The sequence below is a fragment of the Elaeis guineensis genome, chromosome 1 (assembly GCF_000442705.2).
Source record: "Elaeis guineensis isolate ETL-2024a chromosome 1, EG11, whole genome shotgun sequence".
Lineage (NCBI taxonomy): Eukaryota > Viridiplantae > Streptophyta > Magnoliopsida > Arecales > Arecaceae > Elaeis > Elaeis guineensis.
In genome coordinates, this window is record NC_025993.2 from 24911087 (window position 1) to 24929994 (window position 18908).

General features: G+C 33.4%; 1 pseudogene; it reads left to right on the forward strand.

Moving 5' to 3' along the window:
- Nucleotides 1–4447: 4447 nt before the first annotated feature.
- LOC140854728 (uncharacterized) lies at nt 4448–18280 on the forward strand (annotated as a pseudogene).
- Nucleotides 18281–18908: the final 628 nt, after the last annotated feature.

Here is an 18908-nt window from a genome sequence, read left to right on the forward strand (position 1 = left end):
ATGTAATTGAGAACACAATCTGTATTATTGAGATTCAAATATTGAGTTCATATTATCATCGATTTAAATCTATTTAAATCCAATAAGTATTATAAATTCAATTACAAGTATTATGATTAGCATATAATCAGTCCAAATATATCTGTACTGCATGCCCCCTAATTTACATGAGCTATAGGTTACTTCCATTTTAATACCATTTGCAATAATTTAAGATCTTACTCGAAAAAAATAGTTAGATAGTATTATTTGAATTTCTTGATCCTCTATAGATATTTAATTAAAATCTATATAGTGCATAGTTGCTACGGGACTATATACATACATGTATAGATCCTTCCATAGCTATACACATGTCAGCTTGAGTGGAAGTTTTGTACGTGTACTCAAAACAAGTCAATTGGTTTTCCCAGAACCAACAATTTGGCTAAGTACAAAATGTCCATCATGGGCTTTAACTGACCCAACAACTAAATATAACATTCCTATCGAAGTCATTGGTGACTCCAAGTCAGTCATCAGTCAGTTTTGGAATCCTAAAAAAACCAAAGGACCCAGACCATGTCAATAGGCACCTTATTCTTTGGCTGAAAACCTTATTAAAAGTTTGAAGAGGTCCGATTCAAAGCATGCACGGAGAGTAAAAGACAAGTTAGCATGAACTTTGGCTATGTCTTTGACAAGTCTCAACCATAATTTCTTGAAAGATGTCCTAACACCACACAGGGCCAAGAAGAAGCTGCATGGTGGTGACCACTTTGGCTCAATAAAATTCCAACGGGAAGCTTCTGGTTGCATGTGAATTTTTGCCATGCGACCATGTTTATTCAAACACAACCACTATACTTATCGTAGAAAAACTTCCTTCATTCTAGATAAAGGTCAAATTTATGCCAGTGTATGATCACAGATGAATGCTTACATGGTGGCCGTCCAAACAATCTCGTGATAATTTTTTCTATATGGTTTTTTCTCAGGGTTTTAGAGATTTCAAACCTAAAATAGTATTAAAGAAAAAAAAAAGAGAGAGATAGAGGTAGAATTCAATGATGAAACAATTCATGAATATCAAATGAAATATTTGATTCAAATGGTCATTGCTTTCAGCTAACCGAGAGCCTCTAGAGTTTGTCCCAAAGCCATAAATCATGATTAAGTATTCCTTCTTAGAATCCAATTTTGGTCACCTAATTTTTTCTTTACCTGTGGATTTAAAAAAGGAATATAATTAATAAATAAAATATCTAAGTATCACTACTATAGTTCGGTGATGTGACAATATACTTTAGGGTCGCATTAGTATCTTCCATAACTTAGCATAGAAGACTAGTAATTAGGTAGCATTTTTGGTTTAAGGTCTAGAGGTACTACCTTGAGTTGGTCCTCAATGCAGCATGAGAGTTACTTTTAAAAATAGGGATAGCTGTTATCGTTCTTCATTGTATAATGAACCCTCATAATACTAAAAAGTGAAGGAAAAGATAATTTTGTTGGTTTCTTATTATATTTCACTATAATACTGTTATATTGAATATAATTATTATTTAAATATTAAAAATATGAAATGTTACTATTTGAGGTGAATAACCATTATGATGATCTTACACTAGTCAATAATTGTTAAGGTGAGGGCCTTTTCTAATGCTGTAATGTACTGTTGCTTTTGGGGTTAATACTGGCCGTGCATCATTGCTTACTAGATTTTTTTTTCTTTTTCTTTTGTCCATTTTTGAGATAGGGGAGAGAAGTCTTACTATTGGAGAAAAGAAGGTACCTAGAATTCTAGGATTTTTTACTTAAAAATTTCTGAAATAATGTCCTAAAAAATAATGCTACACAAGTCCAAATCATTTTGACCCCTCACTTCCAAACAAGAGGGTGCAACCACTGAGCTCAAGCTCAAATCACTTGCTAGATGTTTTAAAATGATTAGATTGATTGCCACAATTTATACATGACATTCTGATATGATAGTGTCATAGGTTATGGCAACCGATATTAAGCTCATGCACACTCATGCCCATGTGAGTTAGGTTGGTTGATGTTGGATGGGTCAAATCAAAGAGCCATCAATTTCAGGTCATTTGTTAATTTGGGGTTGGGTTGGGTCAAAACATGGAAGATGCAAATATGATCTTCATTGATCATCATATCTATAATTTGACCCAAGCTGGACTAATATTTCATAAAAATCAGGTGTTAATCAATGTTGAGATTTGTTAGGTCGGACAGGTTGGTGGGCAATGCAACCAAGGTTAGGCCATACAATAATTAGATTCCATTGAATTCAAATAAGGAAGATTCGAGCAAACTTCCAAACAATCATGGAGCCTAGAAATTGGCCCATCCTGACCCAATACTTCATACAAGTTGTTCAAGGCTCAATCCATTTACTGCAACAATGTCGATTTCCAGTCACAATAATCCATTGTCATTTGGCTTCATGCTCTGTAGTTTACTTCTCATGTTTATGTCGCCAACATTCTTATCTGTAACTCTCATGTGCGTTGCATGGACATCCTTAATCTACTTCCAGAATTCCTTAGTGACCATCCATCCATGAGCCTTGTCTAAATTTCTGTGTTAATAAAGATTATGTATATTGAGATGAGAAAGCTGTGAATCAGCCAAGGCTCAAATAAACCTTATCGCAAGGCTTATTATGGACCAAGTATTGTTGCTTCTCTAATTAACAACAAACTGTATGTTTCACCAGTACACTAGAAAACTCTTTCGAGATTTAATCATGGAAGCCACAAACATGGTAATTACATGCAACATAGAGTCTGAAAGATGAAGATTTATCAAGGACCAAGACCATGTCAAAGGCATCTTATGTTTTGGTTCAACACTTGGTTAAAAAAAAAAAGCAAATTTGAAGATGTCATCGAGGCACCCTGGCTGGAAATGGAATAGGCAAAGCCTCTGCCTTTGGAACAGGTTTGGAAACTCGGAGCAAAGTGTTCGGAATAGGAAAAATGAAATCTAACAAATTCTCGAGGAATTTCAGGCTAGTACATAGTAGCGGCCTTGTGTGAGGATAGTAGGGAGAGGACGAATCTAAGAGGTGAAGAGGTGGCTTTGGCAAGTTTGAAATCATGATTTTGGCAAAAGCAGAGTGATGACAATGATCATTAGAAATCTTGAGAATCCAAGAGAGAAGAGGCAAAGGATTAGGAGAATTGGCTCATCCTCTTGAGGGGTGGTGGGAACCTTAAATGGCCAGGAGGCTAGCTTTCCTAGCAACCATCGAAGATCGAGAAGAGGAGTGGCCCCTTTTCAAGCCAGGCCATAAGCCAAAGTCCAGGCCATGATCCGAATTAAACATCAGTCTAGTGAAGTGGACCAGACCCAGTTCATTTTGGGCTAGGCATTATATACAACCTCTATCAGAATTCACTCGGACAATCCTAAAGTAGAGTACCTCAATGAAGCTTTTCTTGATTTCTAGATCCACCAGCAAGTAGGCAAAGGAGCAAGGTAGTCCTCCTCGGATGTCCATCTTATAGAGGCTAAGCAGAGAGATTAAGGTCTCCCATATTTATACTAGAACTAACTAATAGACTTTTTTTTTTGGTAAGAACTAACTAATAGGCTTTAAAAGAGTTCATCACAATTTAAAGTGTTGCTGAAGTAACGAAGGCATACAATACCTAATTAATATCCATGAAATCAAGTGCAACAAATAATAGATTTGCCAACAGATTTCTAGCTGTCTCTTCCTTGATCCTCACATGGTACATTCAAATAATTACTCCTCTTGAATAGTAGTTAAAGATAAACTATTTGGTCTATGGGTATCTAGAGTCCACATTCATGGAGCCCTTGTTGTTCGAGAGTCAAATCCTCTTTGGAAAACATTTTGGTCAATAGCGGAAAAGCTCCCAATAGCTTTTCTCCAAAAAACAAGTCCTACATGGATCATGATGCACACTTTTCTTCCATGTAGACTTGGACTTGCTAGTTTGTGCATTTAGTCAGTGCATGTGCAAATTGAAGATTTTATCGGAAAGTCTCAGTTTGTAGAAAAAGTTTCTACCACTAAATCCTCTTAAGTCCTTAATGAGTGGATTTTGAATCTCATAAGAAATTGTTCCTTATGTTTTTGTATTGCTTTCTTTTACCTTTTGTGAGCTGCTCGCTTGTCTTTGAATTTTTTACTTTTTTTTACTAGTTTCTTCCATTTGGTGAATTACACTTCACTCGCTTTCAATTCTAATAATTATTCTCTGGTTAGGGTTCACTCCCAATCACCTTTTCCAAAACAAAATCTTAGCATTAAGGGATGGAACATGACGTTATTGGAAGCCAAGCAATCAACCTAGCAATATGTTGACTTGGACGTAGACTCAAATTTCCAAACCTCCATGCTTTTATATGATAGGTGCGAGGATGAGATGAGAAGCAAGTATGCATCAGATAATTACCTTACAATATTCACCCCACTATGAGGAATTGCTACTACTTTGTCATCTACTCAAGGCTAGCAATTTTGTTATGGACTTTACTGATTGTAGTCCCATGCAACTGCAACTCTAGCTTTAGGTGTCCTTTGGAGGAATATGAAGCTCTATTAGAGTTTAGATCTTCTCTCCTTCACAACAACTATACTTCACCACTCACATAGGGAAGAGGGAGGGACTACTGCCTCTAGAAGAGAGTGATTTGTAGCAACAATACAAAACAATTATCGAAGCTTATGCTTTTGAACCTTGTAGAATATGATCAATTTAAGCAATGGTGATTGAATTTTAGTATTTTTTCTTCCTTTCATGAGCTCCGACAACTTAACTTATCTGACAATCAAATTATAGGATCGTTATCATGGATGGGTCAGCTAGCTTTTCTCTCATCCAACTTATTTCTTAATGTCCTAAATCTAAGATTCAACATGCTGAATGGCACACTTCATGGGGAAGGTAGTAACTTACAAAGTCACCTACAGCTATTTTCCTAGCATGAAACTATTAATGCATGGAGTATGATGGTTTATATTATCTTATTGCTTTATGTTAGCCTCTTCCTCATCAAACTTGTTTCTGCAATTTCATTCTGTTCATATTTTTTAGCCGCTTGCTGTAATTATTTTTGATTTTAATTCTCTTTCTTTGGGAACTTTATGTTCGACAGATATATTAGGATTGAGAAAATTAAAAATTCTTGATCTCAACTATAACAGGCTCATTGGAACTTTTCCATTAACTCTCAAAAATCTATCTTCACTCAATGTCCTCAATCTAAGATCCAACAAGCTGAACGGCACACTTAATGGGGAATGTAATAACTTATCTGAGTCATCTACAATTATTTTTGTATTACAAGACTATTAACACATTGAATATAGTGGTTTATATTATCTTATTGGTTTACGTTACTCTCTCCTCATCCAACTTGTTTTTGCAATTCATTCTATTCATATGTTCTAGCCTCTTGTCGTAACTATTTTTTATTTTAATTCTCTTCTTTTGGGATCTTTGTAATTGACAAATATATCAGGATTAAAAAAGTTAGAAATCCTTAATCTCAGCTATAACAGGCTCACTAGAACTATTCCATTATCTTTAGAAATTAATCTTTACTTAGTGCCCTCTATGTACAAGGAAACTATCTAAGTGGCACATTTGATGTGCAAGGTAATAACTTAAAAGCTCCTTTATAATTATTTCTCTTTTACGACATCATTAACACATTGAATATGATGAGTTATATATTGTCTTCTTGGTTTATGTCAGCATCTATCTCATCCAACTTATTTCTCCAATTTTTTAAGTGCATACATATTTACTATCATCTTATTTTAATGTGCAAGGTAATAACTTAAAGGCTTCTTTGTAATTATTTCTTTATTATGAGATCATTAACATATTGAGTATAATGGTTTATATTGTCTTATTGCTTTATGTCAGCTTCTTCCTCATCAAGCTTGTTTCTGCAATTCCATTCTATTCATATTTTCTAGCCTCTTGTTGTAACTATTTTTTATTTTAACTCTCTCCCTTTGAAAATTTTATGTTTGACAGATATATTAGGATTGAGAAAATTAAAAATTCTTGATGTCACGCCCCAAGTCCGAGACATAACACGGTCATGCTATCGAGGGATGGAGCCAATAATAACATGAAGCCAATCCATCATAATCATCTAAAATCTATCAAATAAAAAGATTCAGTTTTTTTATTAATTAGATAATTAAACCAATATTGGTTCAGAGCATCTAAATCTAAAAGCAAATACAAATTTATATCTCAAAATTCATAATTATTTACTATAAGTTCGTGATTATCATATAACTAAACTTCATCTACAAAATTTTCAAGCTTGCATCGCAGATCTCCAAAACCTAAATTTTTTTTTATCGATCCTAGCCCTATTTCTCTGTATAAGAAAAGAAAAATAAAAAGAATATGAGCTACACTAGCCCAATAAGTAGAACTTACATTTTTTTATCAGATCAAGCATAAGTTTTTCATGATAATGTAATATTTAGAAAATAACAGATAATATAAAATAAAATATTTCATAGAGCATATAATAAAACAAGTCATAAACCAATCATATATGCATAAAATCATGTATATTTTACAATCATAAATCATAAATCATTTTTGTCATGTATTCATGTCAAGTTTCGAAATATTGCTCTTAGATATTCGTGCTAAGGTCACTATTATACCCATAACAGGGCCATGTTTCTTAATCAACAAAGTTCTTGTTTCGTGTGCCAACTTTATACCCATTGGTGGGATCATGTTTCATGTGGATGATAGCTCCGGATGTCGACCTTTTTGAAGGGATTCATTCATAGCTATCTGAGAACCTTTGAAATCTTTATATTTTTTCTTAAAACATATGTATACATAGATGAGAAAAATAATGAAATTCATGCTTCATAATCATGGTATTTTTACAAAATATATTTTTGAAATCAATGCTCATAATAAAACATGATTTTTGACTTCACATATGCTGATTCTTAATTTATAAAAAATATGATTCATCAATAACAATTCTTTGTATAGAAACATGATCATTTAAAAATAAATAAGAAGTATAAGATCTACTTACCTCGATCACCCTAGACCTTTTAATCTTCTTTAAATGAGTCAGATAACCCTATTAAAAATATTAAATCATGATTAAATTTAATTCCATAATAAAAGAAGTTGACTGACTTAATGATCAGTCTAATAAATCCCTCCCCCAGACTCTAAATAGATTCGAGATCATAGATCTCTAGGGGTGGAAAAGATGACCTCCTATAAGATCCATAGGTCTTCTTAGAAAGAAAAGAAGAAAAAAATTTTAGAGAGAGAAAATCCAATTTTAGAGAGAGAAAGTAATGTTTTAGATCGAAGAGAGAGAGAGAAGAGAGAGTCTTCTTTTTTTTCTTTTTCTTTTCTTTTTTTTTATTTTTCTTTTATTTTTCTTTTTCTTTTCTTTTTCTTCCTTCTTCTTCCCGTGGTCTTCTTTGGCAAAACAGGGGATCAAACGGTCCCCCCCTTTTTGACCGACCGATTAAGGCCATAGCCGGCACAGTGGTGGCCGGCGATAAGAGAGCGACCCACCCGAGGCTCGGAGGGACCAAGGCTGGTAGTCGGTGGTGACCGCCGACATCGAAAACCAAGGAAAAGAGAGGGGCAGAACAGGGGACTTCTTTCCCGATAAAATCTGGTGACACCAATCACCGACAATCGTGCTCACAGGTATGGAAAGAAAGAAAGAGAAGAGAAGAAGAGAGATCATGGCTTACCTCGAGCTCCAATGACCTCTCCGACGAGAAATTGAGGCGAGCATGGTGATGGCTTTCGTGAGTAAATTTCGACGATCCTCGCCGTTTCGCTCTGGGTTCCTTGGTGGGAAGAAGGGAGAAGGGGTCTCCCCCTTAAATAGAGCCGGAGGGAGGAGTTTGACTCCTCCCCGACAAGGTTTTCGACTCCGATTAGGAGCCGATCGGGAGGAAGAAGGAGACTCCCTGCGGGAGTCTTCTTCAATTTTTCTTTTTTTTTTGTTTTGGGCTTTTGGGTTTAAGGCCCAACAGGTCGGGTGTTACATTCTACCCTTCTTAAAAAAGTTTCATCCTCGAAACTAAGTTATGTTGTTTGAGATATCTAGGATTCTTCTTGGCATTATCTACAATAAAATAACCTACTTGCAAAAATTATCGGACTATGATTAGATTAAGATCTATAGTATCCTTTCATTATCAATAAAATCCTTCCTTATTTACAACTAATGTATTCTATAATATTTGTTGATTTAAAGGATTAATATTTCTAATATATTAAAACCACCATGCTTTTACTGCGCACTCTGATCTCAACTTATCAAATTATCTAAGTCTATCAAAAATAAAAATATCTTTGTATGTTAAATCAATCAAAGATAGATCCAACTTTCAGATTTCATATAAAACTTAGGGCAAAATTTTAAATTTTCTCATCATTATTATCTCCTAAGCATAGCGCATCAAAATTAAACCTTCATCCACCTTCTATATTTGAACTTATTATATAAGCTTCACCACTCCTCAAGAATCTAATATGTCTAGAATTAATTTGAGTTAACCTTCGATTTACCTTACAATCATTTAGACAACTTCCAAACTAACCTTTCTTTGCAAAAAAAAAATTAACATCAAAATCAGTAAAGTTATTATATCCTTTATCCATATAAGTTTAGCATTCCAATGTCATCGAATATATCCAACATAACATATCAATATCTCCCACTTAATTCTAGGGTCAACACTTCTCATACTCAGATCAACCTTACTAATTGGAATCCAAGATATAACTCATCAATTCTATTATAGACATCATATGCCACTTATGTATAAATTTCATCATAATACCTATTGATTCGAAATCAAATTATTGAATCTTTTTTTTATATCTATCATGTTTCTCATGATCTTGGTCTCAAGTTTAAATATCACTAAAGTTACAATCTCGAATAATGATAACCTTGAGCTCAAATACCACTTAAATCATATTTTCTAGTGATCATAATCTAAACTTTAAATCATTCTATCACATCTTTAATGATCATAATCTTAAGCTCTGATATTATCCATCATACTCCACTCTATCACATTCTTTTGATCATACATAAAGTTTTGATATCATTTGATAATCTCAGTGATCTTAAACTTAAGCTCTGATATTTATCTATCATATCCTAATCACTTGTATCATAATCCCCAATGATCATAACCTAAGCTCTGATACTATTCTGTCACGCTTCAAATCCGAGACATAACACGACCATGCTATCGAGGGATGGAGCCCACGATAACACGAAGTCAATCCATCATAATCATCTAAAATCTATCAAATAAAAAGATTCAATTCTTTTATTCATCAGATAATTAAACTAATATTGGTTCAGAGCATCTAAATTCGAAAGCAAATACAAATTCATATCTCAAAATTTATAATTATTTACTATAAGTTCATGATCATCATATAACTAAACTTCATCTACAATTTTCAAGCTTGCATCGCAGATCTCCAAAGCCTTAATTTTTCTTGCCGGTCCTAGCTCTTTTCTCTGTATAAGAAAAGAAAAATAAAAAGAATATGAGCTACACTAGCCCAGTAAGTACAACTTGTGCTTCCTTATCGGATCAAGCATAAGTTTTTCATGAGAATGCAATATTTAAAAAATAATAGATAATACAAAATAAAATATTTTATAGAGCATATAATAAAATAAGTCATAAACCAATCATGTATGCATAAAATCATGTATATTTCACAATCATGAATTATAAATCATTCTTGTCATGTATTCATGTCAAGTTTCGAAATATTGCTCTCAGATATTCGTGCTAAGGTTACTATTATACCCATGATAGGGTCATATTTCTTAATCGACAGTTCTTGTTTCATGTGCCAACTTTATACCCATTGGCGGAGCCATGTTTCATATGGATGCTAGCTCCAGATGTCGACCTTTCCGAAAGAATTTGTTCATAGCTATTTGAGAGCCCTTGAAATTCTTATATTTATTTCTTAAAATATACGTATATATAGATGGAAAAAATAATAAAATTCATGCTTCATAATTATGGTATTTTCATAAAATGCATTCATGAAATCAATACTCATAATAAAATATAATTTTTGAATTCACATATGCTGATCGTTAATTTATGAAAAATATGATTTTATCAATAATAATTCTTTGTATAGAAATATGATCATTTAAAAATAAATAAAGAGCATAAGATCTACTTACCTCGATCGCCCTAGACATTTTAATCTTCTTTAAATGAGTCAGATAACCCTATTAAAAATATTTAAATCATGATTAAATTTTATTTCATAATAAAAGAAGATGACTGACTTAATGATCAGTCTAATAAATTTCTCCCCCAGACTCTAAATCGATTCGAGGTCATAGGTCTCTAGGGTGGAAAAGATGACCTCCTACGAGATCTATAGGTCTTCTTAGAAAGAAAGGAAGAGAGAAATTTTAGAGAGAGAAAGTTCAATTTTAGAGAGAGAAAATAATGGTTTAGATCGAAGAGAGAGAGAGTCTCCCTTTTTTTTTCTTTTTTTGCTTTTCTTTTTTCTTTTTCTTTTTCTTTTTTTTCTTCCTTCTTCTTCCCGTGGTCTTCTTTGGCAAAACAGGGGACCGAATGGTCCCCCCCCCTTTTTGATCGATCGATCAAGGCCATAGCTGGCATGGTGATGGCCGACGGCAAGAGAGCGACCCATCCAAGGCTCGAAGGGACCAAGGCCGGCAGTCAGTGGTGACCGCCGACATCGAAAACCAAGGAAAAGAGAGGGTCGGAACGGGGGACTTCTTTCCTGAAAAAATTCGGTGACATCAGTCGTTGGCAATCATGCTCACAGGTACGGAAAGAAAGACAGAGAAGAGAGGAAGAGAGATCGTGGCTTACCTCGAGCTCTAGTGACCTCTCCGGCGAGAAATTGAGGTGAGCATGGTGATGGCTTCCGTGAGCAAATTTCAACGATCCTCACCGTTTCGCTCTGAGTTCCTTAGTGGGAAGAAGGGAGAAAGGGTCTCTCCCTTAAATAGAGCTGGAGGGAGGAGTTTGACTCCTCTTCGGCAAAGTTTCCAACTCCAATTAGGAGCCGGTCGGGAGGAAGAAGGAGACTCCCTGCGGGAGTCTTCTTCAAATTTTTTTTTTGTTTTGGGCTTTTGGGTTTAAGGCCCAACAGACTGGGTGTTACACTTGATCTTAGCTTTAATAGGCTCACTCAAACTATTCTTTTATCTTTTAAAATGCTATCTTCACTCAGGCCCTATATCTGCACAGCAACTATCTAAATGGCACACTTGATGTGCGAGATAATAGCTTAAAATCTCCCGTGTAATTATTTCACTATTATAATACCATTAACACATTGAGTATGATGACTTTAATGTTGCCTTCTTAGTTTATGTTAGTCTATCCCTCATCCAACATGCTTCTTTAATTTTTTCAATCTATTCATATTTTCCATCTATTCATATTTTCCATCATCTTTCTATAAATATTTTTGATTTAGATTCACTTTTTTTGAAAACTTTGTATTTCATAGATATATCAGGATTCAAAAAGTTGAAAATCCTTGATCTCAGGAATAACAAGCTCATTGGAACTATTCCAATATCATTTAAAAATCTATCTTCACTTAGTGCCTTATATTTAGGGGACAACATGTTGAATGGCACACTTCATATGCAAGGTAATAACTTAAAGGCTCTTGTGCAATTATTTTTATTATATGACCATTAGCATATTAAGTATAATGGGTTATATATTATTTTCTTGGTTTGTGTCAACCTCTCCCTCATCCAGCTTGTTTCTCTAATTTTTCGGTCTCTTCATATTTTTCATCCTCTTGTTATAAATACTTTTTATTTAGATTTATTTTTTTAGGAAACTTTAGATTTGACAGATATATCGGGCTTCAGCAAGTTGAAAATTTTTGATCTAGACTACAATAGCCTCATTGGAACTATTCCATTATATCTAAAAAATATATCTTCACTCAGTGCCCTATATCTAAGGGGCAACATGTTAAATGGCACACTCGATATACAACGTAATAATTTAAAGGCTCCTATGCAACTGTTTCTCTATTATGAGATCATTAACATATTAAGTATAATGGGTTATATATTATCTTCTTGGTTTATATCAGCCTCTCCCTTATCCAACTTGTTTCTTCAATTTTTTTAGTCTATACATATGTTCCATTAACTTATTGTAAATATTTTTTATTTAGATTTATTTTCTTAGAAAATTTTATATTTGACAGATATATCAGGCTTCAAAAAGATGGAAATCTTTGATCTTAGCTATAACAGCCTCAATGAAACTATTCCATTATATCTCAAAAATTTATCTTCACTTAGTACCTTATATCTACGGGGACAACATGTTAAATGGCATACTTGACATACAAGATAATAACTTAAAGGCCCCTATGCAATTGTTTCTCTATTACGAGACCATTAACATATTAAGTATAATGGGCTATATATTATCTTCTTGGTTTATGTCAGCCTCTCCCTTATACAACTTGTTTCTTTAATTTTTTTAGTCTATACATTATGTTCCATTCTCTTGTTGTAAATATTTTTTATTTAGATTTATTATTTTAAAAAATTTATATTTGATAGATATATCAAGCTTCAGAAATTTGAAAATCCTTGATCTTAGCTATAACAGTTTCAGTGGAACTATTCCATTATATCTCAAGAATTTATCTTCACTCAGTGCCTTATATCTATCAAGCAACATATTAAATGGCACACTTGACATGCAAGGTAATAATTTAAAGGCTCCTATGCAATTATTTCTCTATTATGAAAATATTAACATATTAAGTATAATAGGTAATAACTTAAAAGCTCCTTTATAATTATTTCTTTTTTACGACATCATTAGCACATTGAGTATGATGAGTTATATATTGTCTTCTTGGTTTATGTCAGCATCTGTCTCATCCAACTTATTTCTCTAATTTTTTAAGTGTATACATATTTACTATCATCTTATTTTAATGTGCAAGGTAATAACTTAAAGGCTTCTTTGTAATTATTTCTTTACTATGAGATCATTAACACATTGAGTATAATTGTTTATATTGTCTTATTGCTTTATTTCAGCCTCTTTCTCATCAAGCTTGTTTCTGCAATTCCATTCTATTCATATTTTCTAGCCTCTTGTTGTAACTATTTTTGATTTTAATTCTCTTCTTTTGGAAACTTTATGTTTGACAGATATATTAGGATTGAGAAAATTGAAAATCCTTGATCTTACCTTTAATAGGCTCACTCAAACTATTCCTTTATCTTTTAAAATGCTATCTTCACTCAGGGCCCTATATCTGCATGGCAACTATCTAAATGGCACACTTGATGTGTGAGATATTAGCTTAAAATCTTTTGTGTAATTATTTCACTATTATAATACCATTAACACATTGAGTATGATGACTTTAATGTTGCCTTCTTAGTTTATGTTAGCCTATCCCTCATCCAACATGCTTCTTTAATTTTTTCAATCTATTCATATTTTCCATCATCTTTCTATAAATATTTTTGATTTAGATTCACTTTTTTTGGAAACTTTGTATTTGATAGATATATCAGGATTCAAAATGTTGAAAATCCTTGATCTCAGTGATAACATGCTCACTGGAACTATTCCAATATCATTTAAAAATCTATCTTCACTCAGTGCCTTATATTTAGGGGACAACATGCTGAATGGCACACTTCATATGCAAGGTAATAACTTAAAGTCTCCTGTGCAATTATTTTTTATTATGAGACCATTAGCATATTAAGTATAATGGGTTATATATTGTTTTCTTGATTTGTGTTAACCTCTCCCTCATCCAGCTTGTTTCTTTAATTTTTCAGTCTATTCATATTTTTCATCCTCTTGTTATAAATACTTTTTATTTAGATTTATTTTTTTAGGAAACTTTATATTTGACTGATATATCAGGCTTCAGTAAGTTGGAAATACTTGATCTAGACTATAAAAGCCTTATTGGAACTATTCCATTATATCTCAAGAATCTATCTTCACTCAGTGCCCTATATCTAAGGGGCAACATGTTAAATGGCACACTTGACATACAAGATAATAATTTAAATGCTCCTATGCAATTGTTTCTCTATTATGAGACCATTAACACATTAAGTATAATGGATTATATATTATCTTCTTAGTTTATGTCAGCCTCTCCCTTATCCAACTTGTTTCTTCAATTTTTTTGGTCTATACATATGTTCCGTTCTCTTGTTGTAGATATTTTTTTATTTAGATTTATTTTCTTAAAAAATTTATGTTTGACAGATATATCAGGCTTCAAAAAGTTAGGAAACCCTTGATCTTAGCTATAACAGCCTCAGTGGAACTATTCCATTATATCTCAAAAAATTTATCTTCACTCAGTGCCTTATATCTATCGGGCAACATGTTAAATGGCACATTTAACATGCAAAGTAATAATTTAAAGGCTCCTATGCAATTATTTCTCTATTATAAAAATATTGACATATTAAGTATAATAGGTTATATATTGTCTTCTTGGTTTATGTCAGTCTCTCCCTTATCTAACATGTTTCTTCAATTATTTTAGTCCATACATATATTCCATTCTCTTGTTGTAAATATTTGTTATTTAAAATTATATGTTTAAGAAACTTTGTATTTAGTAGATATATCAGGATTTAAAAAGTTGAAAGTCCTTGATCTCAGCTATAACAGGTTCACTGGAATAATTCTACTATCTCTTAAAAATCTATCTTCACTCACTATGCTATATTTGCAAGGCAATATGCTAAACAGCACACTTGATTTGCAAGGTAATAACTTAAAGGCTCTGATGCAATTATTTCTCTATCATGAGACTATTAATATACTAAGTGTAATGGGTTATACATTGTCTTCTTGGTTTATGTCAACCTCTCCCTTATCCAGGTTGTTTCTTCAATTTTTTTAGTCTATACATATATTCCATCATCTTGTTGTAAATATTTTTTATTTAGATGCATTTTCTTGGGGGACTTTATAATTGATAGATATATCAACATTTAAAAAGTTGAAAATTCTTGATCTTACCTATAACAGTCTGATTGGAATGATTCCATTATCTCTCAAAATTTGTTTTCACTTAGTGTCCTGAATCTTAAGACAAAATTGGCTAGATAGCACAATTAATATGGAAGGTAATTGCTTATAGAGTCATTAATTTGCAATTATTTCTCTGTCATGACACTATTAACACATTGAGTGTAATGGTTTATATCGTCTTCTTTGTTTACATCCATGGCCATATACTCCAGGCCTTCTAGAAATGTAGAAGCTTAGAGTGGTTGATCTTGGACAAAATCAGCTCACAAGAGGGATACCCATAGCTTTTGAAAATTTATCTTCGCTTAATTCCTTAGATTTGGATCAAAACAATTTAACAAGTTCAATGCCTTCACAAGGTATAATGTTGATTCCTTTAACTAAGAATTTCACATATTTTTTCTTTGAGCTCACAAAGTACCCCATATTGAAAGGTAAAAAACCTACACATGTTGACGATGGCTTGGCCAAGCTGAATCATTTTTTTTCATTCTAGTGGGTCAAAATTCATATCAATTGCAAAGCTTTAGAGCAGGATTGTGACTAAATCAGGTTTGGCCTATGTCTATCCTGAGTTAGTTAACTTGACCCAATTAGAAAACTCACCAAACTTATGTTCCCCAATTTTAATAAAATGATATTTCTGTGTTGGCTTCATCATATCAAGCATTTAAGCATGCATTTTGCTTGTTTCATTTTCTTGTAATTTTAAACATTAATTCTATCAAATACTCCAGTAAGCTCACATCACGTGCTCTATATTTAGTCGGTTATCTAGAACCAGCGAATGAAGCATATAAAATTTAAATGAATAACATTTCATCATATTTTTTAAATGTTACTTCCCTTGAATACTGGGTAGCTTTCACCTTTTTTGAATTTATTCTATTTTTGTATTTCCTTTATGGTATTTATTTAGCATCCAGGATTGACCTGAGTTACCAATTTGACTCATCGAAGTCAAAAAAATTGTAAGTAGACAAGTAGTGGGTCACAAGTTTTCTAACCTTATTCATATTATCGAGCAAAAAAATTTATTTTTTTATTTTCTTTTTTTTTGCAGTGCTTAGTGGACTGCAGAATCTACGTGAGTTGGATCTCTCTGACAACCAACTCAATGGAAGTCTTCCTTTATCTCTAAAGAAAATGGTTTCTCTTCAATATTTAGATCTTTCTTCCAACCTATTTGATGGGCATTTCTCATTTTCCTCCTTTGCTAATCTTTCAAACCTTGAATATGTGGACTTGTCAGACAATGCGGAATTATTTATACATCTGGATGGTGGAAAGTTTGTTCCGTCCTTTCAGCTACGGTTCCTCATCTTATCACATTGTAACCTTGATGCGAGCACCCTTGCAAGACCAGCTTTTCTTGCTTCCCAATACAAGTTAGAATATCTTGATCTTTCCCACAATAACTTGAAAGGAAATTTTCCCAACTGGTTGTTCAAAAATCTTACCAGACTAACATATCTCAACTTGAGAAATACCTCAAGAACGGGTGCAGTGCAGTTCCCGAATCATCCAAATGCAGTCATGTCCATAGTTGATCTCTCTATGAATTTCCTCGATGGATCGATTCCGACAGACATCGGCACGGTATTTCCAAATATGACGGCCCTGAATTTATCCTCGAATCATCTAACTGGAAATATCCGTTCATCATTGGGTAACATGAGTAATTTGCAACACTTGGATTTGTCCAATAATTATTTATCCGGTGAAGTACCAAATAGCCTTATGCTCGATTGCACTGAATTGACGCTTCTGAAGCTTTCCAACAACAACTTGCATGGGAATCTACTTGGTACAAATCATAGTCGTACTTCTCTTTCAGTTATTTGTCTGGATGGAAACAATTTTATTACTGGAACATTATGGAGCTTTCTGTCACAACAACAGCGATTATCTATATTGGATGTCCACAATAACCAATTATCGGGCATAATTCCAGAGAGTATAGGAAATGTTTCTGATCTGATGTTCCTTAACCTCGCAGGAAATCATTTTCATGGTCAAGTACCACATCATATATGTAATTTGACAAATCTTTACATGTTAGACTTATCAAGTAATATGCTCTCCGGGTCATTACCTCGTTGCTTCCAATCATCCGAACAAGTGCTTCTCGGCTTTGCTGGGAATGCTATAACAGGCACAATTCCAAGTGGTTATTTCAATAATTCATACCTTGCAGCATTGGATGTCAGCAATAACCAGCTTTCAGGTAAACTGCCAAGACAGATAGAAGATCATCTATCTTTGGAGATTCTTGATCTCAGTGGAAATTCACTTGAAGGCCCAATACCAATTGAGTTATGCAAGCTGCAGTCTTTACATGTTCTGGACCTTTCGCAAAACAATCTTTCAGGATCAATACCCTCTTGCTTTGGCAAAATGCACTTCAGGAAACCTGATTCAGCATATTTTTACGATGTTGATTACTTTGTGTATCCTAGTTCATTGCCAGTCGATACGATCGTGGAGGTTTCCTTTAATGTGATATTATTGATTGTAGACCTCATCACCAAAGGCAACTTATATGCCTACCGAATAGATCATTTGCTCTTGATGTTTGCAATTGATTTGTCAGCCAACAAGTTGACAGGAAACATCCCACCAGAAATTGGAAATCTGCATGAACTTGTACAATTGAACCTATCACACAATCAGCTAACAGGTCCAATTCCTGAAACTTTCTCAAAACTCAATCAGATTGAGAGCTTGGATATATCACACAATCAGTTGAGTGGTGTGATACCCTGGCAATTGGCTCAACTACATTTCTTGGAGGTCTTCTTAGTTGCTTATAATAACTTATCCGGATGTACACCGGATTTCAAAGGCCAATTTGCCACATTTGATGTGAGAAGCTACGAGGGTAATATTGGATTACATGGGCCGCCATTGGATCAAACCTGCACTTCTGACTCAAATCCAACTGTTGAAGTAGAAGAAAACCAAGATAATAGCAATGTGGAGGATGATATCATCTTCTTTGCAATACTTGCAGCTTCATTCGTGACTGGCTTTTGGGGTTGCATTGCTTTTTTGTTGTGTCATCACATCGGGCAGCACATTGATAGTATATTGGCACTTTGTAATAAAGCAAAGCAAACTTCTGTTCAATCCAGTAATTTGAAATCTTTGATGCAATCAAGCTTCATATAGTTTTTATTTTTTGCAGCCCAATCAAAAATCAACTCACTGCCCATTGGTCACACACTATTCCTTTCAAATTGAAGTGCAAAAGATAGTTTTTTAATATAAAAATTCAAAGCAAGAAAGCAATTTTATAAAAATTAAAAAATATAATTCCTCTCTTAGTCCTTCTGACTATGTAAGGCCATGATGAGGCCCATGATTAGGATTGGAACCAAATCTAGCCCAATGATGTGAGACAAAATCATATTTAGCCATAGAATAGATATCCCAAAGAAACTCGTTGCTGAACACATGCTTCACTAGCGACCACCTCTGCCAATGGGGTCTGAATTGTTGTCAAAGTAGAAAGTAAGATCCAATATTTTTTCCACACCACCACCAAAATCAATTTTTAGCCATACATATATTATTATATTTCCAAATACTCATAAGCTTTCAAACATATTTCTATGATGATAAACCAATCAAAAAGGTTTTCTTGATATATTTCCATCTTGATAAATTAGACTAACATGTACAGCTAAAAAAGTTATATGCATAATCAATATTTAAAACTCATTACTTTATGTAAGATAAATCAAGCATAATATTTATTTCTTAGTCTTGGAATTTCTAAGAAATAATCAATTAAATT